This window comes from Canis lupus, chromosome 17, assembly GCF_048164855.1.
Source record: "Canis lupus baileyi chromosome 17, mCanLup2.hap1, whole genome shotgun sequence".
In the NCBI taxonomy this organism is placed as follows: Eukaryota; Metazoa; Chordata; class Mammalia; order Carnivora; family Canidae; genus Canis; species Canis lupus.
In genome coordinates, this window is record NC_132854.1 from 23,849,344 (window position 1) to 23,876,687 (window position 27,344).

General features: G+C 33.1%; 1 long non-coding RNA gene across 1 annotated transcript in view; it reads left to right on the forward strand.

Annotated features, from left to right (window-relative positions):
* The window catches only part of LOC140608328 (uncharacterized), an 86,947-nt gene extending 59,832 nt beyond the window's left edge, over positions 1-27,115 (forward strand). The window contains exons 2-3 of the long non-coding RNA XR_012010344.1: positions 16,100-16,232; positions 27,010-27,115. This is a non-coding gene — a long non-coding RNA (uncharacterized lncRNA). The remainder of the gene's footprint in view (positions 1-16,099; positions 16,233-27,009) is intronic.
* Positions 27,116-27,344: the final 229 nt, after the last annotated feature.

Sequence of the window (27,344 nt, forward strand, 5' to 3'; positions counted from 1 at the left end):
TGCTGGTTATTATTATAGATGTGATGGTTGGAGCGTAAGCAGACATTTTTATTTTATTTTATTTATTTATTGATGAGAGACACACAGAGGCAGAGACATAGGCAAAGGGAGAAGCAGGCTCCCCACAGGGGACTGATGTGGGACTCAACCCCAGGACCCTGGGATCACAACCTGAGGCAAAAGCAGACATTCAACCATTGATCCACCCAGGCGCTCCATTAAGTAGGCATTTAAATAATGGAAAATTCATGAATTGTGAATTTTTGAAGAAAAAATCAAGGACATTTGTCCTTTTGTGCTTAGGAAACACCAAAATAAAATTAAAGAGGTAAGTAAAATATTAAAACATCTCATTTTTATTTTTACTCTAGTAAAATTTTGGTAAAAGATGTTCTTGACAAAAATTCAGTTAGATTTTGTGAATGTTGTGATTGGAAATGGTACAGGCTGTTTTCCAAGTACTGGTATAAACGAATGCCTGGCAGTTAGTTGCCCAGATCTCCAGACCAAACTTAAATAGATATTTCATTTGACAGTTACCAGGAAGAATTTATGAGAACAGTTTCTTCTCTTAGAAACCTGAAAAATTAGGGATCCCTGGGTGGCGCAGTGGTTTGGCGCCTGCCTTTGGCCCAGGGCGCGATCCTGGAGACCCGGTATCAAATCCCACATCGGGCTCCCGGTGCATGGAGCCTGCTTCTCCCTATGCCTGTGTCTCTGCCTCTCTCTCTCTCTCTCTCTCTCTCTCTGTGACTATCATAAATAAATAAAAATTAAAAAAAAAAAAAGAAACCTGAAAAATTAGACCTAGTTGAACCATTGAAATAATCTGTAGAATATGTGGTAATATAGTCTTTCCTTTTTTGAGTGTGAAGTCTTTATTCTGCAAGTAAAATCTTGACTACTTTTTTTGAAAGTCAAAGAGTTAAGTAGTATAAGGAATACCTATTTTTTAAAAGAGTTGGTAGGGGCCCCTGGGTGTCTCAGTCAGTTAAGCATCTGCCTTGGCCTCAGATCATGATCCCTGGAATCCTAGGATCCTGGGATCCAGCCCACATCAGACTCCCTCCTGTCTCCTCTCCCACACATGCACACTCTTTCTTGCTCACTTTCACAAATAAATAAAATCTTTAAAAAATAGAAAGAGTTGGCAGATCAGAGTTGGAAGAAATAATTCAGAATACATGAGTAAATTAAAAGAATTATAAGATTCTAAAAATATGAATAAGTGGAAGAACATGATAAGTGATGAAAAGAAGATATCACACCGGTTAGCCCAACTGAAAGAAATTAATTTATGGAAGGCATTTTCAGATATCTCACCAAAAAAAAAAAAAAAATTACCCTGTGCCTCTAATTTATTCATTTTTGAGCATCAAATGAGTAGAAAACTTTGCTGATATCTAACCAGTATAACTCTCTGCCCTTAATTAGATATATGTATCTCAAATGTCAATATCTGACAGAGCATATATGTCATGTATATAGATCTAGATAAATAGACATTCACAGAGATAGAGGGAGAGAGATAATATAAATATGGCGGAAAGAAATACATAAAAATGTTAATTACTTCAGAAACTTCTGCTTCTGAGTTGGATAGGGTAGTTTAGCTTTTACCACACTAAAAATCCCATTTAAAAATGCATAAAATACAGGAACCATATGCTTGAAGACATCAGAGAGTGTTGAGACAATGAGAACTACTGGGGCTAAGAATCTGAAGAGAGAAACTCAGGAACATTTGGGAGTCTTGAGAAGAGACAAAGGTTAGAAGGTCTGGACGTTCTGATGCAATGAATATTTCAGGATTTCAGGACTTCTCTTTTTCTGTGGAAAGTCCTGAGGTGAGAGGCATGAAAGGGAGAGTGCCCTAACATTATGAGGTTTGCAAACCAGCCTTGGCTCAGCACAATTCCTGATTGACACACACTTCAAGAATATCATACAAATTATTTGGCATACAGCAGAAAGGACCAAAGTTTCAAAAAGCAAGAGAAAAATAGACAATAGAAACAGATTGATAACAATAGGAGGGATTGGAAGTGGCTGAAAAGACTAAAGAAAAAACATTTAAAAAATATTCAACATAGAAAATATGTATGCAATAAATAAAAATAAATTTTCATAGAGGAATGCTATAAAACTATTTTAGGTGAAGTAGGCAAAGGATTAGATGATCACTTTAAGATGAGGTTCAGATTCAAAAACACTTAAATTATGAAGTAGAATTTTAACTGAGGTTGGAAGAGTAAGCTAACAAGGGTGGATGCCAGTAATGGAAGAATTAGTACTATAATTCAAACTTTTCTAGGCATTTAACACAAGTTTAATATCAAGGCCCAGATGAAATACATCCCTAAATGATTGTGGAGCCTGTTTTTCATTAATGAGAAGCAGAGGACTAAAAGAGAGTCAAAAACACAAATAACAGACTAATTTCTTTTTCAAAAGTTGAAAAAGGTTGATTTTATGTTCTGTTACAAGTAACCTTAGACATAATTTTTAGCAGTATTCAGAATAAATATTGCATCGGTAATTAGAGTAATGATTCAAAGCCAAAATAATTCAAGTCGTGCCAAATGTTATTAGTTTCTTTCTTTTATTCACCTTGAATTTTTTTTTCTTTGAGTTGCTAAGTTCAAAATAAAGGTCATGCTGTAGACATAATTTAGTTTTATTTCTATAAAACATTTGATAAATAACAGCAATTTTTAAGTGGGGACTCAGTGGCAGGGTTACAAAATGGATTGAGGGACACCTGGATGACTCAGCGGTTAAGCTCTGCTTTCAGCTCAGAGTGTGATCCTGGAGTTTAGGGATCGAGTCCCACATCAAGCTCCTCGGGGAAGCCTGATTCTTCCTCTCCCTTGACTATGTCTCTGCCTCTCTCTCCCTGTGTCTCTCATGAATAAATAAATAAAATATTTTAAAAAATGGATTGACAGTTATCTGGCCAGTAAATGCAAATAAGTTTGATGGTCTGAGTCAGTCTGGACTTTCTCTGAGACTTTCCCTATTACCAGTCATGTTATTTTAAATGAATGATTAAATAAGGATCTAAATAATATATTTGAAGACACAAGTATAATAGAGCAAGCACAAAACATGAAGCAATAAATCTTATTTTTTTTTAATTCAATGTAATCACAATAGGCTAGAAGTCTGAAAAAAACAGTAAACTTCTATAACAGTAAATGTATATAAAATATTGTTTCTAAGTTCTAAATTCAAAATTTCAATCAAACAGAAGCAGGTTATTGGAAATGAGGCCATCCAATAGTTCACATACTAAATGTATACTTCTTTTGGTTGGCCAAAACATCATTATAAATCCAGGTAGATGGAATATTGTATAAACTGAATATAATTTTACATCATGTTTCAATAAAAACAGATTGAGAAATAATACTGTGGTTAATTATGGACATTCTATGCAAGAGGGCTATTGGTTAACTGCAAAACATTCAAAGGCATTTGACCTGAATAATGAATGCAGGAAATTCACAATAGGAAGAAATGCCAAAAGAATTAAGGATTAAAAAGGAAATGATATCAATTAAAAAAATTCTGTCCAAGTATTTAAAAATGCAATGAGCTCTGTGAATTTTTACCAATCAGGTGAAATGACCATTAAAATAATGTTTATATTCTGATTTTATTGTCAATAGAGATTATTTTTTCTCTTGCACATGTATATATACACATATATGTATATATGCATACACATATATCCATATATTACTTATAATATCCATTTATATATAAATATATATCCATATACATGAATCTAAGTGTTAAATATAAATATCTTTTCTTAAATTATTTAAAACAATTTTTATATAGAATTGTTTAAATATGTCACAAGTAGAACATATACTGAGAAGCCTGTCTGTGTCAATTGCTTCTGTTCTTGTGATTAAAAATATTATTTCTTATTAGATTAAAAAGAGAAGAAAACTTCTCTGGCTGAAATAGATTCTATAATAATTTGTGCACCTATTATATTTATTGTCTAGGTTTTAGGAGATATTAGAACTCTTAAGTAAATTATTCCTTTTCTGTTTTCATATCTGCTACTGAATCCATCTCTGCAATTCATGTCAAACTTTATCTTCTCTAAATTTTAAAAGATCTTATAAGTCATGCCCATTTGACCCAATTGTTGATTTTACACTGTATTGTACTGTCCTTTCTTCAGAATCAGAATCTTAGCATTAAATGTATTTTAGCATAAATGATATCTTCAGTGTTGGAATTGGGGAAATTGAGTCTCAGGCATGTAAATCATCTTGCACAGAATCACATGGGTAATTGGCAACGAGTTGATGTGACAAAGTCACAACAAGACATCACATTTAGTTTGCTTCCCCCTCCCCCATTTACTCTGTTTCCTAATTTTATACATGTCAATCTTTTCTAAGGAAAATTTCAGTTCTTCAGAAATACCAATGGTGTTAATAAAGTGCTGAACCCACAGTAGGTATTAAATATATTTAGATTTGTTAGTCCTGAGTTGCAATTTAGCTTTTGTTTTTGAAAAAACAAAAGCTGGTTTAGTCCCACAGAAAAAAAATGCTGTAATCTATCTTAAAAACAAAACTTTTAAAATCTCCAATGTACCATTATGTGACCCAGGCTCTAAGAAAACATATTCTTTAATGCAATGATATAAATTTAGTTATTAATTTTCTCAAAACAAAGAAGATTTTGAATTTGATTTTAAATATTTTCTCATGGGAGAAAGCTAACATTTTATCTCATGGGAGAAAGCTAATATTTATATATATATATATATATATAAATAAAATATGTTTTCAGTGATATATAAATATAGTGCTATACATGTATGGATGTATATGATTAGTTCCTCATGAATGGAGATGGGCAGTTGGATGATGAATGAGATGACAAGTGAAAGAAAGAGAGAGACTTCATTAGTAATTACATTCTTCAGTGCTCTGCAGGCAAAATATCAGGCAATTTTTTTGGGAAGGTGGTTACATTTCACAACCATCAAGAATCTCTCCTGGGTAAACCAGAACTGAACACTGTTGTTTGGGAAGGTGCCTAATTATAGAAAAGCCATATCCCAAATGAAAGTTCAAAACTTTCCCGTATTAAAATGAATTATTATTCACTTAATATTGTCTTTGTTTCAAACATATGTTATCGGATAAGAAAGATCATTACTAACATTTCCAAAGGGAAACAAATGACATTTTCCAAAGGGAAAAAAGTGATATTTTTAGCTAATTAGTCATTGCACACATTATTTTTTCTATTTCTAGTTTCAATGAGTTTTATATGACTATCTAATTAGAATTATATGCCACATTATTTCTAGAAATCATTATTAAATGGAAGTTTAGTAATTTTGAGTATTCCCGTTTCATTTTTCAGCTCCTCAGAATCAGAGTATATACTATTGTTGTTGTTGTTATCTGAGGAGGATTTATTAGAGGAAATCTCTTTAGGATGATTCTTAGAGATGATTCTAAGAGATTGATATGAGGAGGAAGAGGGTGGCCTACAGATATGCTGTCGGTGACAAAGTAAATAAGATTAGAGATGGGCCCAGTGAAGCCTGACAAGAGCAGTGAGTGGGAAATAATACACAGATGGAGTTAAAACCACTAACATATGTTGTAAGGCTGCTTTAATTCAAAGAAGGTTGGAAGTGAAGTAGATCTCAGGCAAGACAGAAGTTAGGAGTGATTCTACGGAAACTTCCAAGGTCTTGACAACTCAGAGGGAAAAAGAAAATTCAGAGTGGCTAAAGCCAGACCACAGGACACAAATAGACTGATGGACTGAATTTTTGATGTTGTAAATGCAAAACTGGTCTCCTTTTTCCCCCAAAATAAAAACCATTAATCTTTAGCTCTCATCGGAAGCTATAGTAACAGTTTAATGAGAGCTAAAAGCTTATTAGTATCTACTAGAAAGTTAGGTAGGAAAATTAGTTTCCAGTAAGTCATATCTTCCCTGGAAAAAGCTGTATGCCAGTCAGAGCGATAATTTTAATAATAGTAAGTACTACTAAAAGCTTGGGAGAAACTACTAAGGATGATGGAGCTTAGAAACATTTATATCCCATAGACTTCATATCAGATCTCTATCAAAAAGTGTATACATTTGCAATTGCTGAAATTTATTTTAAGCTATTTTTTCTAGTCATCAGGTTTTATGTGTGTTTTTTTTTTAATTATTTATTTACATGAGAGACATACAGAGAGAGGCAGAGACATAGGCAGAGAAGCAGGCTCCCTGTGGGGAGCCTGATGCAGGACTCAATACCCAGACTCCAGGATCACAACCTGAGCCAAAGGCAGACACTCAACCACTGAGTCACCTAGGTGCCCCAGGTTTTATGTTTTATATAATGCTTTATTTCAGCACTATTTTTCTCTTTCAAATATAAGAATACGTGATGCTAATAAGTGATTTTATTAAACTGATTTAAGCTCTCTACTCTTAATCAAAGAACTTTGTCAGGTTAAAATGAGCTATCATGATACATAAATCTCATTCTGATATTGAAATTGATAATAACACTAGCCTGGAAAGATGGTAGTTACTGGCTTAGTAATAAGAAAAAATTATCTAGGGGCAAATTTGGGGCCATATCTGTGCTAATTAAAAATAGTATTTATCAGAGTCGATAAATTTACATATTTACTAAAATTGCAAATGTTGTAACTCCAAGTCTTGGATAAATCTGTTTAAATTTTATTTTTCATAAATGTATAATGGGTTGGCAAAAAAGCTTTTTCAGTAGATCTAAAAGTTCAGTAAGAAATATTTTGACCCTGGAGCCAAAAAAAATGAAAAAGATATTAAAAAATAGTGTGGTTCTCTTCCATCACATTTCTAAAAGTTATAATTCTTATTTATGGTTATAACTTATTTTTGTTATTAAATCTGGACTAGAAATGGTACAAATCATGAATTACATTGTCTGAGATCAGAAATGACATAAAAATGTTCTAGATATGCTTAATTGTGACAGCACAGCAGAAATGAGACAAACGATAATAAACTTTTAAACTCCCTGTTCCACATGATACTCTGCAATAAATGTATCTGCTTCAAAGTCAGAGAATAAAAAATGAATAATGTCCTTTGGTAACATAAAAATAATGTGTTTTGTTTTCTGCTTCTTCTGAGTTTCTACTTTATTTGGCAAAATTCACAACTGGCAATCAGTTCACACACTCCCACCTCCTTTTCTCTGAGAAAGCAATTCTTCAGAGACAAAAAGGACTGTGGCTTGGAGATCATCTTCCACCATCTCCAGGTCCTATATTAGGCAGTTATAATATGTGATTTAATTGATTAACTGACAAAATCTTTACTACTGCAGTAATTCATAAGTAAAGAGTATTTCTATTTGAATATAGATTTTATGTTACTCATTTCTGAAACAAAGGTAAGATATGGCTGTCCCCACCTTAGAAATAAATAATGAGATTATGATTTAGTACATATTTGTTTTACTTTTTTGAGTTGCTAGAGTATTTTGTAACTTTTCTTTTCTGAACCATACTAATGAATGTTCTCATCTTTCTTGCCTATTCTACAGACAATCTTGATATGTCTTCAGCTATCTGCCTGCCTGCATAGCACTCTTGTTTGACACTTTCTGTTGTGAAGTTTTTCACTAAGAAATTTTTCAGTGTTGTTATAGTCTGTGCCTTTAACTTGGTAATTTAGGGAAAAATCACATTTGAGAATTTGTCTCTGGCTCAAGGAATTAAAATTTTGTAGTAAGTTGAAATCATTAGGGTATTGGCAAAGGCTGAATATAATGGGAATCCAGATACTTGTGAAAAGGTTTAATTTTCAATAAGTATCAAATGCTGACCAGCTTATAGGCACTATATTACATGCCAGAGAGATTGTATATAAGATAGATGAGATCTCTGTCTTCACAGAATTATAATTTATATAAAAATGTTGAAAAATATTATAAATATAATGAGGGTCAATAAATTATACTATAGCTATTGAAGTAAATATTAGAAAACATTGTTAGTGATTTTCTTTAATTGAGTTAAGCTTTCTACTATCAACTGAAAAACTTTCCAGTAAAAATGAACTACTACAACATATAAATCTTACTCAGATCTACAAGGCTTTAGTGAGCAACAAGACATTTATTGATTTACCAATAAGGTAAAATATCAAAGGGTTGATAAAAGGATTCCAATATTCCTAAAAACATTTAAAGAATAAAGTTTGAACAAAGGAAATAGAGTGTACCATAACAAAAGGGTTTCTATCTGGTTAGTCTGGTGGTGGAAACTGTCCCTGAGTAATTATTAAAGGTGTGAATTATATGAAGGAGTAAAATTTAGCTAGGTTAATACAGATATAAGAGCTTTCAGAACTAAATATCGAAAGGCTAAAAGTGGAAGTGCTTGCGGCTCAAATTAAGCCAACACTAATGAAGTGAACCCATACAGAGCAAACCAGTTTTTCTGAGGGAGTGCTACTGTCATTGTGATTGGCATTTATATATTTAATTATCTCATTATGAGAGCATTAAAGTATATTAGGTATCCTGGTCCATTCTCATTTATTTATCTATCCAGTTTATATTTTGTGAGCCACAATATTTATCTAATTTCTTATCAAGATTTTCAATGCTTGGTGCCATTTTTCTTCTGTTGGACATACACAGGGGAAAAACACACCTAGAATTAGTTGAAATATTTGCCTCTTTAACTCATTCATCCAGTTACTCTAAGAACACTCTAGCTCTGCCCCTCAGTAACACCATTAATTCTCGTTACTCAGCCTTTGGTCAGTCCTTCAATATATCAATAGTCAATGGTTCTGCTTCCTTTGCAGTGGATATTTAAAGCCCTTCCACTTTATTTTTAAACTTCCTTGGGGATCATCCCACCACTCTCAATCATACTTTTCTACTCCACTCCACAGACAAAAATAGAAACTAATAGACCTTAATTGCTTGGCATTCCCCCCCTTTATATCACTGTATCTTTCTCAGTATACACAAATAATTTCCTTAATTGTACCCACTACACATGGGAGTTAATTTTTGTATGTCCAGACCAATTCCTGACATAGATGGGTATCATTTTCTCAAAAATATTGAGTTTTTCCTCCCCAGAAATGATTTATCAATTACCTGTACAATATAATATCTCTAACCACTTTCTTTCTACTGTGTTCTTTCCTGCAGTATTTAACTATGTTTAAGTTTACCCATTTTGGAATTAAATAAGAAAAAACATTCAGAAACCATGCATCTATTCAGATCCACGCTCTTCTTCAGCTATGCTGCTCATCACCCCTCCATGTCATAAGAGACTCTCTTGAAAATAGGTTTACTCTGCTATCAATAATTCCTATGCCCACTGCATTCCTCAACATATCAAATATGGTTTCAATCACCTTTATTTCTTCAGTAATCTTCAGAAAACTTCACTAAAACTTCTCCAACACCATGAGAAAAAATAACAGCACTACTATTTTGCTACTATTTGCAAAGTACACTTTTTGATTTTCATTGCATTTCTGTACCTCATCTGAAAGTATTGACTACTCTCTCCACCTTGAAATACCATCATTTTAGCTTCCATTCCTTTGCACTCCTCTTTAATTCCCTGCCTTTCTGTCCACATGCATAATTTATTTCACTTTTGTTATATTTCCTCATTTATTTTAAAATTCATGTTCATCTTGGATACTTTTTACATACCTTTCTTTATTGAGTAATCTCATCAATTCCATGAATTAATTTCCCATTTATAAAATATATTTTTGCAATCTTAACTTTATTTATGGGCAAACTTAATTATCTTTTATGTTTATAAATGTTCCCTGAACCCTACAATATATACTTAGAATGTATCTGTGAGGGGAGAAAGAAAAAATTAGAGAAGGAAAGGTGATAGAGAGTGTGCTTAGAATCTGTAAACAAATTAATATATACATAGAATCAGCATTATTTCAGTTTTTCAATGTCTGTGTTGCAGAAAAAGACATATACATTGCATTATGCCCCTCCTTTCTCTGTCAGTTTATGGATGGCTAAATTATGGCTACATCTTTCAGTTGATAATAAATATGGCATATATGCTCACAATACCTATTGGCATCATGACAAAGAGAAAAGAATGAGGACATTCTTCTTATTCATACTCAGCAATCAACTAGATTATAACTTTAGTTAGGGTATTTAGTCTTGCCAACTTTCTTTCTAAAAGAAGGACTTAGAATCAGATGGTCCCTAGGATAGTTTAAAGATTGTAAATAATTCAACCGATCCTGCACTTTTATATTTTCTAAGCAGAAGAACTATTGTTTTCTTTATGGCTCTTCATATTTACATCAACACTGCAGGAGTGCTCAAGAGCTGGCAAGAAACATGTGGATGCAGATCCTGGAGTCCATTAACCTCAACTGCATAGGTTTATTCTCAGCGGCAAGTTTGTGTCCAGACGTTTCACTATCTCCGCTTTACTGTCAACTGCCAGTATGCTTTTGTGGTCATTTGCATAATTTAAACTTCTGTCTCTGACAGTCTAAATGTTGCTTTACTTTATCTCTTGACTTGAATGTATAAATGGGCATATCTTTTAATTCAGGCTCAAATTAAGTGGAGTCTAATTCTATCAAAGGTGTGCAAATGTTAGTGTCACCTTCAAATTCATTATTTCTGAGAAAAAGAAAGGAATGAAGAAAAAATAACTACTTGAGCACAAATGACCCAGTATATTTTGAAATATAGCCAAATTGCTATTTAATAATATTTAAGATATAACAATAATTTAAGAATGTCATGTTTGTGGGTTTTTTTTGGGTCATCCTTAAAGTATAATCTAAAATAATCTTTATGGTATGAATGTATTAAAAAGAAACACATATCAAAGGAACATCTTATGCTATGCATCGGAGTAATTTACCTGAATGCAGGACACCTTGCCCCAAAACGCAGGATACATTACCTGTCAGTCTACTTTAATTCTTGTTCTTCTCAATTTCATTTCTTCTCCTTCTAGAGCCTGATTCCATTTCTGGAATCCATTAAACATTTTATATCCCATTTACTAGTACCTTCTTCTTTTCATACAACCTAAATTAACCCAACTCCACTTGACAGTCAAGCTTCTCAGAAAAAGCTCAGTTCATCATTATAAAGCTGACCCAAAGGAATGGGTAAAAAGGCTTTTATATAATAAAACACTGAGCTCTGGCAATCACAACTTTTATTAACTGGCATACCCTAAAGAGACTAAGCAAACACATTTGAGAAATTGATTTCCCTAGGTAATATCCCTGGATGTCCTGAGTAAAATCTTTTGCTGAATAGTTAAGTTGGAAAAGACAGAAATAAAATAAACTTTTAATGTGTTACCACTCCTATCATCTTTATTCTCTTTAAAAAAAATTTGTAGGAATCAAGAAGATAATTTTGCATATAAATACACAATTTATAAATGATGTTTGGCAAGTAAATTTAGGTTTGTCTGTGTTCTATTTTAAAAGGTTTGTGAGATTTGTTGTTATTTTTTTTTTTTTTCTCTTTTTAAAAGTTTTCCAATCAAAGTTTAGACTACAAGAGCCTTTGTATGTGTTTCTATTCTATCTTGGGCTTAACTCTATGATAGGAATCATTGTATGGTGGTATAATATGCCGTTTATTTTTAGTTCTTGAGAAGAGGAATCCAGCTGTATTAGTTTTTGTATTCTTAATGTCTTGTCTGACACTGTTTATTTTGGGACTGAAAAAAGAAAGAGCTTTGTACTCGATACATAGTATATGAATGTTGCCTACATTTTAAAATTTACAAAACAGTTTTGGCTACATTATCTCAACCATGTGGTCAGGAGATCCTGACATTTTGGAATTTGTCAAAAAAAAAGAGAGAAAGAGAAAAAAAGAAAGGAAGAAGGAAGGAAAGAAATAAACCCAAGTAGTCAGATATATGGGCCTATATAGTCACATACAAATTTTGCAATAAGTTTCAATAAGCAAAAGATTAATTTTTCAAAAATAAAGAATAAAGTCCCAAATTAAATTAATCTGGCATCAAATGTGTTCAATTTCCAAAATTCTTCATGCATTTTGCTTTTGAGAAAACAATGGCACTATTTTTTATCAGAGAAAGTTCCTAATAATATCAACAACTAGTATTCATCATACTAGATACAGACTACTATTTTACTTTATAAAAATATTTTTGACATTTATTAAGAAACTTAGTAAATAGAGATTGAACAAAATGATAGTAGGAGAGCTTCTTAGAGTGACTGTCCCTGGAGTGTGAACATTCTAACACAATGTGAACTAAAGTCCACAATTACTACACCCTTGATTAGACTGACATCAGCACCTAGGTTATAGTTTAACCTAATATTTCACACACAGAATTGAACATTAAACATTCTGAAATATTTTAAAGTAAATTAATATTCTGAGATCTGGGGAAGACATATTAAAGACAGAATTGAATAAATTGTGATCCTAGGTAAAATATGATGATAGCTTCAGAGTAAGTACTGTCCTTCACTCACACCTTACTATGTAACTATAAAAAACATCTTCCTGGCCTATTCAATCTCTGGTGATTGCCTTAGATAATAGGTTAACCTACATCCAAGAATAAGGAGTAATTATAATAGCAAAGTTGATGTCATACCTGGGCTCTAATTTCTTAGTTCTTCCACTTACTCACTACATGAATGTGAAAAAAATAAACTTTTTTCTACAGCACAATTCCCTAATCTGTACAATGGCTACACAACCAAGATCACCTCAAAGAAATGTTAATTTATTCATGCAATATTATTTAAAAATGCTTAATATGTCTCAAGTTTCTCCTCTTGGTTAAGCATTTAGGAGAGGATAGCAAGTCACATCCTATCTTTCTTGGTACTTCTATTCAAGTGAGTAACATGATGAAACAGATAATAAACAAAAGTGGATATATATGTTTTTAGTAGTTGGCTGAAGCATAAAGTAAAGTAACAGAGGAAGGAGTATGTACAGGAGCACCATTTTATGTAGAGGTGTATTTAATCTCTGAAATATGATGTAAGAAGAGAGGGAGAGGGAGAGAGAATTTTAAGCAGGAGAAGGATCCATGCCCAGCTCAGAGTCCGAGGAAGGGCTCTACCTCACAATTTTGAGATCATGACCTGAACCGAAATAAAGTCAGATGTTTAACTGAGCCACCTAGGTACCCTTTGAGCATATTGTTTTTAACAGAGACATGCACACAATTTTTGAGTAGGTGAGCTAACAGATGTCAATAGAAATATGGAGACATTTAATATTATTAGCACCTTTTGTACAATTGATTTTTTATTTGTTGATTCGTAGCATTGATTTTTTAATTGACTCATTAGAAATAATTACTGAATAATGATTCAGACTATTTGAATGATGATAAAACTCATGGATTTATGCATTAAAATTTGTGAGGAAAATATATTAAATTGTTTTTGAATGTCAGAATTAAAGAAAAAACTGCAGATATTAAGTGAATATACGGTTCAAAGATGTTTAATTTCATTATAGCTGAATCTTCTATGGTACATATATTGATATAAAAGTGTGATCACTGCATAGATTATACTTCAAAGATATGTACAATTGGTCCCATTCTCTGGTGGGTCTGAGAGAAGTAAAGGAAATTTCCACCAAGGCTGTGGGTGGTAAGTTTTCCTGCATTTTCATTAACTTTTTAGGGTTTACTATTTCATATAATAGTACTGATGGTTCATAAATAATTCTCAAATTGTTACTTGCCAAGTAAGCTCTTCACTGGTTTTCAAACTGATTGACATGAGTCATGATGAAAGAATCTCTACCAAAGTAATGTTCAGGTGAAATTATTATACTGATTGATCTCAGTTATTCCTTTCAATCTATTTGTTCAGGATGGGCTTAGGAGTTTAATTTGATAACGCTGTAATTAGAATACTAGTGCCTCATAGGAGAATTAAAAATAAGCACATAGAAGTATATAAGGAATTGAAACTTTACTTATGAAAAAGGAAAATACTCTTAAACATTAAATGTAGGGGTACCAGGGTGGCTTAGTGGTTGAGCATCTGCCTTCAGCTCAGGTAGTGATCCTTGGGTCCTGTATTCAAGTCCCTCATCAGGCTCCCTACAGGGAGCCTGCTTCTCTCACTGCCTATGTCTCTACCTCTCTCTCAGTCTCTCATGAATAAATAAATAAAATGTTTTAAAAAGTTTAATGTAAGATTGGTTAAAGACAAGTGATTTTAAAGCCTATAATTGAAACTTTGAGCTATGTATGTAAATTTTCTATTGTGCTTTTTTTTTTGCATTTAGGTGCATGGGGTAATTGCTCTTGTTCCACTATTGTCCTTCATACAATAGAAACTGGATATTAATAGAAAATGAATAACAGCTAGATAAAATGAATGATATGAGTAAATTTAGGGATTCCAGAATATTTTATTTATTTTTAAAAATAAATTTATTTATTCATTTATGAGAGTCACACAGAGGGGTAGAGAGAGAGAAGCAGGCTCCATGCATGACCTTCAGGGATCACAACCTGAGCCAAGGCAGCTGCCCAACCGCTGAGCCACCCAGGTGTCCCTGAATAAAGATTTTTAATAAGCAACACAGGTAGATTGTCATGATCAAACATATTTGGAGAACATCAGAATGAAGTGTATACATTGCATATGGCATGTGTCTTTGAGTACACCTCAGTTTATAAAGATATTATATTCATGAGATTTGTAGTCAGGCTCCACAGAAACTAAGTGGAATAGGTAAGAGTGCTCTCTGTACTGTCTTAGAACATGTGACTCTTTAACGCTATTTATTTATATTAAATATAAAGCATGTAAACTCTAGAGAGAAAGGAGTGCCACAGACACTTTTTTTTTTTTTTTTTCATGTGAGTTCCTTGGTCAATTTGAAGCAGTTTAATCGAACTTGAAGGTCATGATAGATTTCTGGCTTCTCTTGGAAAACACTGACATTTTTGGTATTCTTTATCTTATCCTCTTTGCATTTAAAAAGCCAAAAACTCTGGGGGCACCTGGATGGCTCTGTAAGTTAAGTGTCTACCTTCAGTTCAAGTCATGATCCCAGGGCCCCGGGCATGGAGCCCTGTGTGCCTTGCCCCTCTTTGTGTACTTTCTCTCTCTCGCTCACTTGGTCTCTCAAATAAATAAATAAAATCTTAAAAAAATAAAAAGCCAAAACTCACCTGGAACCAATACTATATCCCTCTTTTAGTGAAAGCATGTGTTTTTTTTGTTTTGTTTCTGATTCACACAATCCTCACTTGATATATTTAACTCATTAGGGTTAGTTGAATGTACTGGTAGATATTCAATTTTAGATACTTGCTTTGTGATTATTGTATGTACATTTCACTCCTCAGAAAGAGAACAGAGGATCCTACAGGGATTTCTTTAGGAGAAATGTAAATCGCCTGCTAATAGGAAGAAAGATTTAAAGGTTACCAACTGTATAATCTTTTTCCAGAAAGTACCTTTTTATCAATTCAGACAGATTATATGTCAGCATAATTTGAATGCTTTAATGTATGCATGCTTTGTATTACACTTTCCTATTACACATTTTTCAGAGTAATCTGATAAAGACTAAAATAAAACAAAACTGAACCAAGCACTATCTCAGGGTAGGATAAACATTGCAGTAACGTATGTAAGCATAAATATTTCTTTGTCCCTTAAACATGTTATGTTTCTTATTAAAACTAATAAATGAGATTAACTTTGAAGATATTTCAAGCATACTTTGTAAAGTTATATTTGTAAGGTAAAATAAAGGGAAAAAGCTCTTTGGGATCCAAGGCTATGAAATCCAAACCTCAAAAAATATGGAGTAATGGATTTTAGGAGTACTAAAAAATTTTATGTCAGTACATGAAAATAATCTAACATTTGACTTGATGGTCCCAGATTTTTCTCCCAATTTTGAATTGTGGTACTTAGGTTCTTCCTGTCAGTATTTTTAGAATCTCCTTCATGTCCCAATATCTACCTACTGAACAAATCAGGACAAGAGAACTCGATGAAGTAGACATTTATTTTGTTTCTTTTTCAGACAAAGGGACTGAACTGTAGAGAGACTCATCTTTTCAAGTCACCTACTAGAAGTTTCAAGGATCCCATGATCTCATCATCATCTTTCATGGTACATTGCCTCCACAGACAGGGATATAAGCACAGTAGATGAGGTAATTATGCTTCACAGATCACAGTCCAACATAGGAGGGCATGTTGCTGTCTAACACTGCATAATCTTCATAATCTCTGGGTATTAATATGTGAGGAAGTGATATCTAGAGTCTGTAGCTCATGAAAGGAGCTAGGAAACTGAGAGAATGGGTACCAGAAAGATAGGAGTAGTCTATAAAAAACTTAGGTCTCTGAATGTATCTTCAAGCAGCTGGATTGACCCATTGCCTTATCTCAATATATTTGTTATATGATATAATAAATCTCTATAGAACTTAAGTCACTAATAGTTGTGTTGTATGTTATTTGCTACCCCAAGTACACTAACATGAAGAAAAATATGACATACAGTGTTATCTCATGCAAAAACTGATAACTGAGTATATTTATACTATTGCATGAATTAAGAACAGTAAAACTTCTGAATTATAAGTTAATTTCAAAACCAAGTGGTTTAATATTATCCTAAATATATGCATCAGAACTACAATAGAATTTAGAACAAACCCCGATTTTTAAAATTGTTCCAAGCATTCATGTTATTTTTGAGTAGCCTTATTATTTGTAATATACAAATATGAAGCATAATCTCATATCTATCTATCTGAAATAACATGTTGCAAATAGGATAGTATATTAGCTAAGTTTCATAAAAAAATGACTTTATATAGCATTCACGGGTCTTTGAATACTCCAAATTCCACAACTGCTTACTAAAGAATGAACAAATTTATTATTATTCTTAGTTTCAATTACACTTACTAACTTGTGAGATATTATTGGCACTGTTAAAATATCAGTTCGACTACATCCATTCTTTCATAAGATAATACGCTTGACTATATAAATCAAGATAGGAGCTTCTTGTTTAAGACTCTCTGGAGGTAAGACTGGTTAAGAAGGCTAAATCAGAGAAGGACAAACATTATACGGTCTCATTCATTTGGGGAATATAAATAATAGTGAAAGGGAATAGAGGGGAAGGGAGAAGAAATGGGTAGGAAATATCAGAAAGGGAGACAGAACATGAGAGACTCCTAACTCTGGGAAACGAACTAGGGGTGGTGGAAGGGGAGGAGGGCGGGGGGTGGGGGTGACTGGGTGGCGGGCACTTGGGGGGCACTTGACGGGATGAGCACTGGGTGTTATTCTGTATGTTGGCAAATTGAACACCAATAAAAAATAAATTTATTATTTAAAAAAAAGGAAAAAAATAAAAATAAAAATGAAAATAGCTAAGTCCTGTATTCTATTAGCAGAATAAAAATTGTATATTTTTAATATCCTAAACAGATTAGCAAATCACTAATTCAAAGTATTTTACTGTTAAACTATCAGTTAAAATATATGGTTTTAAGATTAGCATCATGGGCACCTGGGTGGCTCAGTGGTTGAGCTCAGGTCATGATTCCAGGGTCCTGCATTGGGCTCCCCACAGGGAGTCTACTTCTCTCTTTGCCTATGTCTCTGTCTCTCTGTCTCTCATGAATAAATAAAATCTTTTAAAAAATATTAGCATCATGATTAGTATCAAAGATGTTTCTGCTATTTGATAAAAGACTATATACAAATAAATATTAGCAGAGAGGATTAAACTTTTTCTCATTTAGGATAACCCAATTATTTTATTAGATCTATACGTGTATAAACATTTAGTGTGTGTATATACAAATATTCTAATATATGTGACTTTTACCCTCTGTGTGTGTGTGTGTTTGTGTGTACATTCATGGTGAGTGAGGCAGGGGTATTTCATTAATTGTTTCATTGAGTACTTCATTAAACTTTTAAAAAATGCCCTATAGTTGAGTGACAGTTCACAGTGATGTGCATTTTGGTAATTCTCTGCTCCAGAGAATCACTCTGAAGCCAATTCAATTTTTTCCAAAGTTTTATAGATATTTTAAGCCGATGTTTTTATAATTAGTATGTAGTACCCCTGATATTTTACTTCTTATCTCTATTGGCTTCTACACAAAACAAAATTCAAAGCCCTTTTAAAATGATCCAGAAAACATATCTCTTTATATTCAATCACTACCATGTTCCTCCCAATTAAATCCTGAATCCTTCATTAAAAAAAAAAAAAAAATCGCTAAGAATTCCATCCAGTTACTTCTCAGTTTGATCATAGCAGGGAGAATTATTTTTTTCCTGTCCACTGGATGTGGGGCCCCAGACTGACATGAGACTTATTGGAGATTCCTGATATGTCTGGGCAATTGAGCTGGAAATTTTTCCAGGCAAACTCTCTTCTATGAAACAGGGTTGAATTACAGTCTGGGGAGATGTAAATGCAGATTATCATTCTTCTGAGATTTCTCTTGGCTGAAAGCATAGATGTGATTAGATATTCAACAGTTTCTCTTCTTCAAACTAATCTGTTTACCTCCATGTGGGTGGGCTTAGAACCAAATCTAAAACCTGAAATTGTTTTGTCATCAATGTAGACTGTCAGAGGTTCTGTCTACATGAGGCCAAAACAACCAGATGGAAAATGAGAAGTAACATCCATCATCTAAACATTTTCCTTTCCCAATGCCAAGCATGTAGAGACTTGGAAATAATGTCATGGTTGACTGAATGTTTTGCTTTTAATCTAGATGTTTTGGCATTGTGTAGATACAACCTCAGCGTGTAACTTCACTTCCCGTGCAAAATTCCTAGATCTGCACAATGATAAATAAACTTTTTAAAAAATAATTCACTTAAATCTAACATATATGTGTGTGTATTAAACTCTTCACTTGACAAATGCACTATATTTAGTATTGTGGAGGATATCATGCTATATAACCATAGTTGAAAACAAAAAGTAATCACACACATGCACAAAGTAACTAAAGTTATTGGCCTACTATGATTTATAATACTAAAAAAAAACACATTTACCTAAGACAACTATGGCACTATAGACATGAAGGGCTGCTGAGGAGGCCGCATGCAGAAATGCATTCATTTTGGAAGTTAAAAATAACCAGGGCTTCCTGGTAAGAATATTTGAATGTGAATGGCATTTATGCCACAAAATATATAAACAGAAATAGACAAACACTGGCCTGATGACCAAATCTGATTGCTGTTTGTTTTTGTATACAGGTATATGGAGATACAGGTGTATGGGAACACAGCCACACCTATTCATTTGCTTTTTGTTTACTTATTGCCTATGGCTACTTTAGCACCACCCATTTGACCTACAAAGCCACAGATATTTGATACATGGTCCTTTATAGAAAAGAGTTTGTCATCCTCTGGTATATAATTTATTTAGAGAAGCAGAGTAGAATACAGTGTGATCAGTAAGACTAAATATATTTTAATATGAAGAGAATAGCAAGATTAGCCATATACTGTTGACATGAAATCAGTGACAATGTATGTTATTGTTCGAAGGCTGAAAGACAGCAGAGTTATTTTGGAAAGTGTTTCAACATTTCATTAGCTTAAATACAACTTTATTTAATTGAAATTTGATGCCATGGTTTTAAAAAAAAATACAAAGTAATCATTATGTAAATAACAACTCCTTAGTTTACTTATTTTGCAAAACCAAATGCTCGTTTTAGATGTTAGTACAATTTATTATTTTAAAATGATGTTCCTAGGGTCTTACTGCTTGAGGTTTGAAATCATGAATGGCTTTGGGAAAATTATGTAAATATTTGTGAAAACCAGAAATATTTGTGAAAACCAGAGAAATAATGACAGCTCTTCTTTCATGGTGTTGGTAGCTAAATTAAATGAGGTATTCCAAGGAAAGCACTTAGATAATAAATATTATTGTTATTGTGTTTATTATTTAATTGAAGAATAGATATGTTGTACTTCAAAGTAGACTTCAAGCAGATAGTTTCCAGTTTATCACTTCCATTCCCCAACATTTTGAATGTTTAAGAATTGCTTTTTCTGCAGGGAATATACAGAGTTCTATATCTCAAAGGCCTGTATGTTTTATCCAGCATAAAGTTCGAAGGAGAACTAAGAAAACAAGGTAGTACTTGAAAAGAGACATGGAACATTTTTTCTTTGCCTATTCGCCTCATTCTCTTAGTTTTGGCCATGTTTTTCTTATTTGTGGCTTTCACAAATGTGAAACATAGGATGTTCAAAGTGGAATGAAAAAAGATAAATAAAATGTTATTCAGACTAAACCATGATCTCATGTTTTACATATTTAATGTAATTTTTTACTTTAAAAATATATACACATAATATAGAATTAGACTAATAACAGCAGGTATCCACCATAAACTCTCAGTTTTCATAATTTGGGGAAATATTTACATATCCCATGCTGGATAAATACAACACAACATCCACAATAGTACTTAGTTATAACAAATGGTATGTATTCATTAGTGAAGGTTTCATTTAAGATGAATGACATATTCATAGAGAACTATGTTGCAACTATGCTGTAAACCAGAAATTTACCTCAGAACGTGCATATTCAAATTATTTTTATTGCTAGTTTTTATGTAAAACAACTTCCAATAGGGAAATTATGATTCTGTAACATTGAAATATAAGGATAAACACATATGTAAATAAAGTGTTTAGATATAAGTGAATGTATAATATTGTCATGAATAATAATTGCAAGACTGCAAATGTATTTGATATTTACACTTATTGTATTGCTTTGTTGTTATTTGGCTACTATAATACAGGCCAAAACAATGAGTTGAACAAGTTCATTTCTATCTCTCATAATGCTGTCAGCATTCACAGTGCCATTCTGTTACGGTAGAAGCTAGATAGGTATCAGAGCAGAACTCTTTGATTCTGTTGTTGATTTCTTAGACTCCAAACATTATTCATCAATTCTCAGTTTGCATGTAGTAATTGGTATCTGGATCGTCAGAGGATATGCCTGTGTCCTGGGAAGATGGCAATGCAGATATATGACTTGAACTTTATAGTGAGAGTTAGTTATCATCCACATAACTGTTCTCCCTAGTTTAGTCCACAAGCTGAGAAGGAAGAAACTTGACTCTAGAGAAGAAGGAGAAAAAAGGGAATTGAGATGTGACTATCCAAGGTTGGCCCTCATGGTGAAGAGTTCTTTCCCTTTGATAAACAGTACACTTTTTAAGAGAGATGAATGAGAATGTGAAAATTGATGTTTCCTATAGTAGTTTTTTTTTTTTTGAAATATATCCACTTGAATGAAAGCTATGTAGGTCCTGAAATGTTTGCTTTGTTCACAACTCTATCACCTCTACCTAGAACAGTGTTTGACACATAATTGACACTGAATATGAATATCTTAAAGACTGGCTCTACATTTTGATTTAAGATACCTGTTTAGCTCCCCCATGACATCTATGTTCAAAGTAACGGAAAATAGAGAGTCTATTCCCTTCAAAGACAAGACTCTGGAAGCACAATATCTCTTCAGCTACTCTCATTGGTCAGAGCTTGGTCACATTGTTATTCTTCTGGGAGAGTGTGAAGTAAAGTGTATTATTTATTCTGGAGACTGATATCAGCTAAAATTTTAAGAATTTTGGAGAAAATAAAAATCAGTATGGGAAAACAGTTAACAATCCATGCCACAATGATTTTGCACTTCAAAACTGAGCTATAAAACCAAATATTAATACTATATTTCTTATGGCATTGTCACTAATAGACCTTGGCATGATTATTTTATGTGTTATGTGTTTAAAAAAACATCATTTATACTTAATGGTAAAATATTCAATTAAGTAAATGTAATTATAATGACTAGTTATTTTTCAGTTTCTTTTTGTTATAATTCAGAGATGTAATATTTTTTCTAGGAAATACAATGTATTATTTTGAACACTAAAGAATAATTATGTCTTTCTTTGATCATCGTATTGTGTCTGCAGAAAATTTATATTCTTGAAAATGTGTGTTTTTAGATGATGAATATCTTTTAAACACTAAAAACCTTAAGCTTATTGTGTTTTTTTTTTTCCTCAAAGAAACATCTCATATAATCCACAGTTCGAGGGAACCTGAGCAAATCGCATGCAATATAAATGATTAAAAGGGGGAAACAGTGAATATAAAATGTATCATTAAAGAATGAAGTATTCATGACAATATGTAAAAACTAAAGTTAGTCTGAAAGAAAATTAAGGCCTGTAATTCAGAGCTTTTCTGCAATGTAGAAAAACATGTTCTTTGTAGGAGCTTATAATTATGCATGCACTGGAAACAACATTTTCTTGTGTTAAAAAAGCATATTTTTTTCAATTATAAAAAATAAAAACATATTTCTACATAAATGATTTAACAACTGACTCTATTAAATTTAAATGAATCAACCCAAATAACTCACACAAAATACCTAATAACATTCTGCTGAAGTGAGGAAATCAAATAGTCAATTTGAATTTAATGCAACCAATTTTATGAACAACATTATAATTTCTCACAATTTGAGTTTTACCGTACTAAACTTCTTTAATATACATCATTAAAGTGGATAAAATATAACGCTGATTTGTGGGAGTCAGGCGGTTTTACAAAATCTAGAACACAAGCTATTAAGGATAATATCTCATGATATAAATGAGATCAGAAAAGAGAATTTAGAGAGTAGAGCTGAGCAGGCAGTGAAAAATATGGACAAGAGGGGAAACCACCTAATTAAAATAACAGTGAATAATGGGACTGTCAATACTGCCTAGCCTCTTACAAATTTTCCTCTGTATTAGGGATTTTTACTCCAGAATTTTAATTGGTCTATATTCTTTTACAATACTGTAATTGAAAATGTTTTTAAAAGATCACACTACTCATATTTTAAACTGACACTGAAATCCGCCTCCTGCATAAGAATCAAGTGTATGCTGAAAATACGCAATTTTCTATTTTTTTATATATGTGAGAAAAATCTTCCCAAAGGCAAAGAGAAAAGGAATTAATGTATTAAGAGGTGACACATGTTCCCATGGTCACCAGGGAATTTTATATAGTGGAAGTGAACACTATTAATAATTTTGCTGGAACAGACACTGCTAACTGGCTGTATTTTCAGCCAGCTAAGATATAAAGTCACTTTCACTTTATTCCACTCATCATGTTTTCTTTTTGGAGGACTTTCCTAGATAACAGTCTTGGTTTTCAGTGGAAGGGAAATGAATGTGAGTGAGATTTTTCTGGAGGTAAAACTCTTCCTAGTCCTAATTTGCTTATAGGCAAATCTGTAGAGAGCATTTATAAATTGGCCTGCCCTCTGCACCTTAATATAAGCTACTTGAATTTTTTTTTGTCTTTGCTGATGAATACATGGAGAAATTGCCTATTTCACAGGTGTCATAAGACTCACTTGTCCAAAGGTGAGTTATAATCTCCAGCTCAAAGCTTTGTGAATAATTAAGTTGGCATTCTTAGGTCTGTTTCACTCTTTCTTTATTCATCGTTTCCAAATCCAGATCGAGGGTAGAAAGGGAATTGGGGAGTGAGTGTTGATATTTACTCTCCAAACCCCAACAAAATCTAATTGCTAGAGAGGCAGAGGGAGAAGCAGGCTCCTTGTAGGGAGCCCAATGTGGGACTCGTTCCCAGGACCCCAGGATCACTCCCTGGGCTGAAGGCAGAGGCTTAACCACTGCACCACCCAGTTGTCCCCGGATTATCTTTAAATATGTCTTAATAGATGCCATAGGTTTATTCCATTTACACCTTTCTTTTGGGGACTCTACTACCATACCACAATTTTCCTATATAGGGTCCCTTACAGATCATTTTTTGTCAGAAATTATCTTGGTTAAGTCTATAAATGTTTCTCATTTCATTCAGGTCTTTCCACAAGTGCCATCCTCTCAGAGAAACCTTACTGGACTAATAAATAGAAAATGTCCTCTTGCTCACAACACCATTACTTCTAAGCTCTTACTCTATTGGACTCAGTATTCTTCGTTACACAATAACTTTCTGAAGTCATAATATGTTTTATGTGCATTTTTAACTTTCTTTACTAGAAGATTCTGTCTTACATTGATTGGTCTATGGAAAAGACCATCAAGAACAAACTTTCAGGAGTATCTGGGTGGCTTAATCGGTTGAGTGTCCAACTCTTGGTTTCAGCTCAGGTCATGATCTCTGGGTTGTGAGATTAAGCCCTGCATTGGGCTCTACACTCAGCGGGAAGTCGGCTTGAGGTTTTCTATCTTCTTCCCTCTCTGCTCCTTTCCCACACTCTTTCTCTCTCTCTCAAATAAATCTTTTTGAAAAATTAAAAAAAAACGTTGTAAGGAAGGAGGACACATATCATATGTAACCAAGATGTCTCAGTATGAAGATAAACAGAACATGTTATGAGATTTGGACTTGTGTAAGAAGATTTTGGAGACTGTGTAAGAATGTGGGGTGTTATCTGGATTGGATGCTCAGTCTGTTTGAGCTGCTATAACAAACTTTTATAAACTGAGTGGTTATAAACAACAGAAATTTATTTCTCACAACTCTGGAGGCTGGAAGTCTAAGAATTAGGTGTCAGCATGGTCAGAGTCCAGAAAGAACCCTCTTCTGGATAGCAGATGGCTCTTTTTTCACCCTATCCTTATAAGGCAGAACGGCAAAAGAACTTTATGAGGTCCCTTTTATAGGAGCAATACTGCTATTCATGAGGGCTCCACATCCATGTTCTAATCCCATCCCAAAGATGGGACCCAAAGGTTCCATCTTATATTATCATGGTATTGTGGATTAATATTTCAACATATGAAATTTGGAAGGATACAAACAGTACATTCCAGGCTATTCCTTTGATCAGGGCTATTTTTTTTTCTTTCTCAAAGGCATATCATACTAAATCTTGGAGCAAATTCTTCCATACACACAGGCACTTATTAGTCAGATGTTTTCTAGCAGAAAGCATGAAAACACTCAAATAATCTATTCTGTAGTTACCATGAAGTACCAACTCTGTTCTTTAGAGGCACTCATCATATTTCATGAAAATTCCACATTTGGCAGAAACCATAATCTAGAGTCAAAAGTCTAGCCCTCTTTATTAAGCATCAGCAATCAGAAATGCTACAAAAAATAGGTCATTATAAGCCAATTTATATTATAGTAATTCCTATAATAGTCATCATAGGAATCATGATTTTAGACCCAACCTTTAAAAAATAGGGCTCTTTGGGCCTCACTGTCTATATATATATATATATATATATAATATATATATATATATATATATATATATATAGTGGTATAGTGGGCAGTGTCTCTATTTTATCCACTCTATATTCTTGATAGAATTAATCATTCCAAAGAAAAGCCTATTTATCTTACTAAATAAATTTCTAATTTACCAATGAAACTGTAGATTTTTTCCACTTTATATGCTAAATAATAAGATCTTATGTTTTGATTGAGATATAAATAAATACATGGCTTACAATGTTGCTAATAGAGCTCTTGGACTTTATGATATATTGCTAGCTGATCACCTGGAGTGTTGATTTTCAATCAAAGCAATTTGATCCCTCATTTCCAGATACTACATACGAAGCTTTTACAGAATAAGCCCAAAATATATTTAGTAAATTATAGACATTTTAATATTAATATCTCCTGTTTATTCTATTAAATTTTGGCTCACCATCAGTTTCCTTGTGGGAATGTTTTTCTCTGCCTACTATTGGCCAAAGAGTGCTCACTCATTGATTAGGGCCTGCCTGGAAACAGCAGAAAGAATGTGATTCAGAGCAAAATCTGAGATGGATGCTAATGATACTAACAGATGGGGGATGACAGCTACACTCCTTACAGCTGATTCACTACTTATTTTTTGAAAAGTGGTCTGAACAGTTCTTCTCTGGCTGCACTACCCGACTAGAAACTTCTGAGTGCAGCAAGTATAGATCTATCTTCACTCTTGAGTTACTGCCTGAGGAATATAAAATTGCAGACAAAGGGGATTATAGATTAATTTTTTCAATCATTAACGTATTTTTGGTAGTGTGGCAACATTTTTATTGCTGTGAATATATCAGTGAGCCATCTATGATTTTATTAAAATCATTGCCACTTAAAACTTCTATGGTTAATATATGTATTCATTTATAAAATTCCATGTGCTATATGAATATTCACAATTCAAAATATCTACAGAATTCCCTAGTGATCAAATCTTGTATCTTCACACTCATAGGAAGTGTAATATTTTGAAATAATCACATAAAAATTTCCCTGAGAATTTCACAAGTTTTATTTTTAATACAAAGAAATATTTTGCAAGCCAATATTCTCTCATTACAGATTTTTCTAAGACACATTACCAAAATGGTTGAGAGATCATTAACTCTAGCAAGGATGATGATATTCATGGTCTTATAGCTTTCATCTGTGTTGTGAAGCATGCACCCTGAAGGCATTTGAAATTCTGGTCATCCTTGATGTGAGAGAAGTTGAAGACTACAGCTAGAAGTTTGCACGTAATTCCCATTCCATTGGTCCTAGTCTTTTAAAGTGCCCTTTACACTGTTCCAGAGAAAAGAGAAGAAAAACAAATAGTATTAATGTTATATATTTTGGGATCTGAACAGTTTCCTATAATTTGTTATGTACACATATGTGTTTTTGGAGGTAATTTCCTAATAATAAAATGCAGAGATTTGTAATTATTTGTTCTAAGAATAATAGACCAGTATCCATGGCAGAGATGGAAATTAAACATACCATATTATCAATTGGTTGATGTATGTTTCAACTCGTAAGCTATACCAAATTTCTGCCTTCCCTTCATCCTACACATTCTGGTAATTTTTTTTTTTTTTTTTTTAGAGTTTATTTATTTATTCATGAGAGAGAGAAGCCCGGGTCTCCAGGATCACACCCGGGCTGAAAGCGGCGCTAAACCACTGAGCCATCCGGGCTGCCCACATTCTGGTAATTCTAAAGTTCCAGTGTTATATGACTTTCCTATGTTTAAATCCCATTCTTTAATTTCTATCCTTTCAGCCTGTGATCTCATCATCTCTCACTTGAACTACCACAGCTATACTCAAATAAGTTTCCAAGTCTATTGTCTGTTAAAATAATTAAATGAGGAGGCCTTTAAACTGGGGTGTCTCCGATGCCTTGGTAGCCTACATAGGCAAACTAAACACCAAGTACAT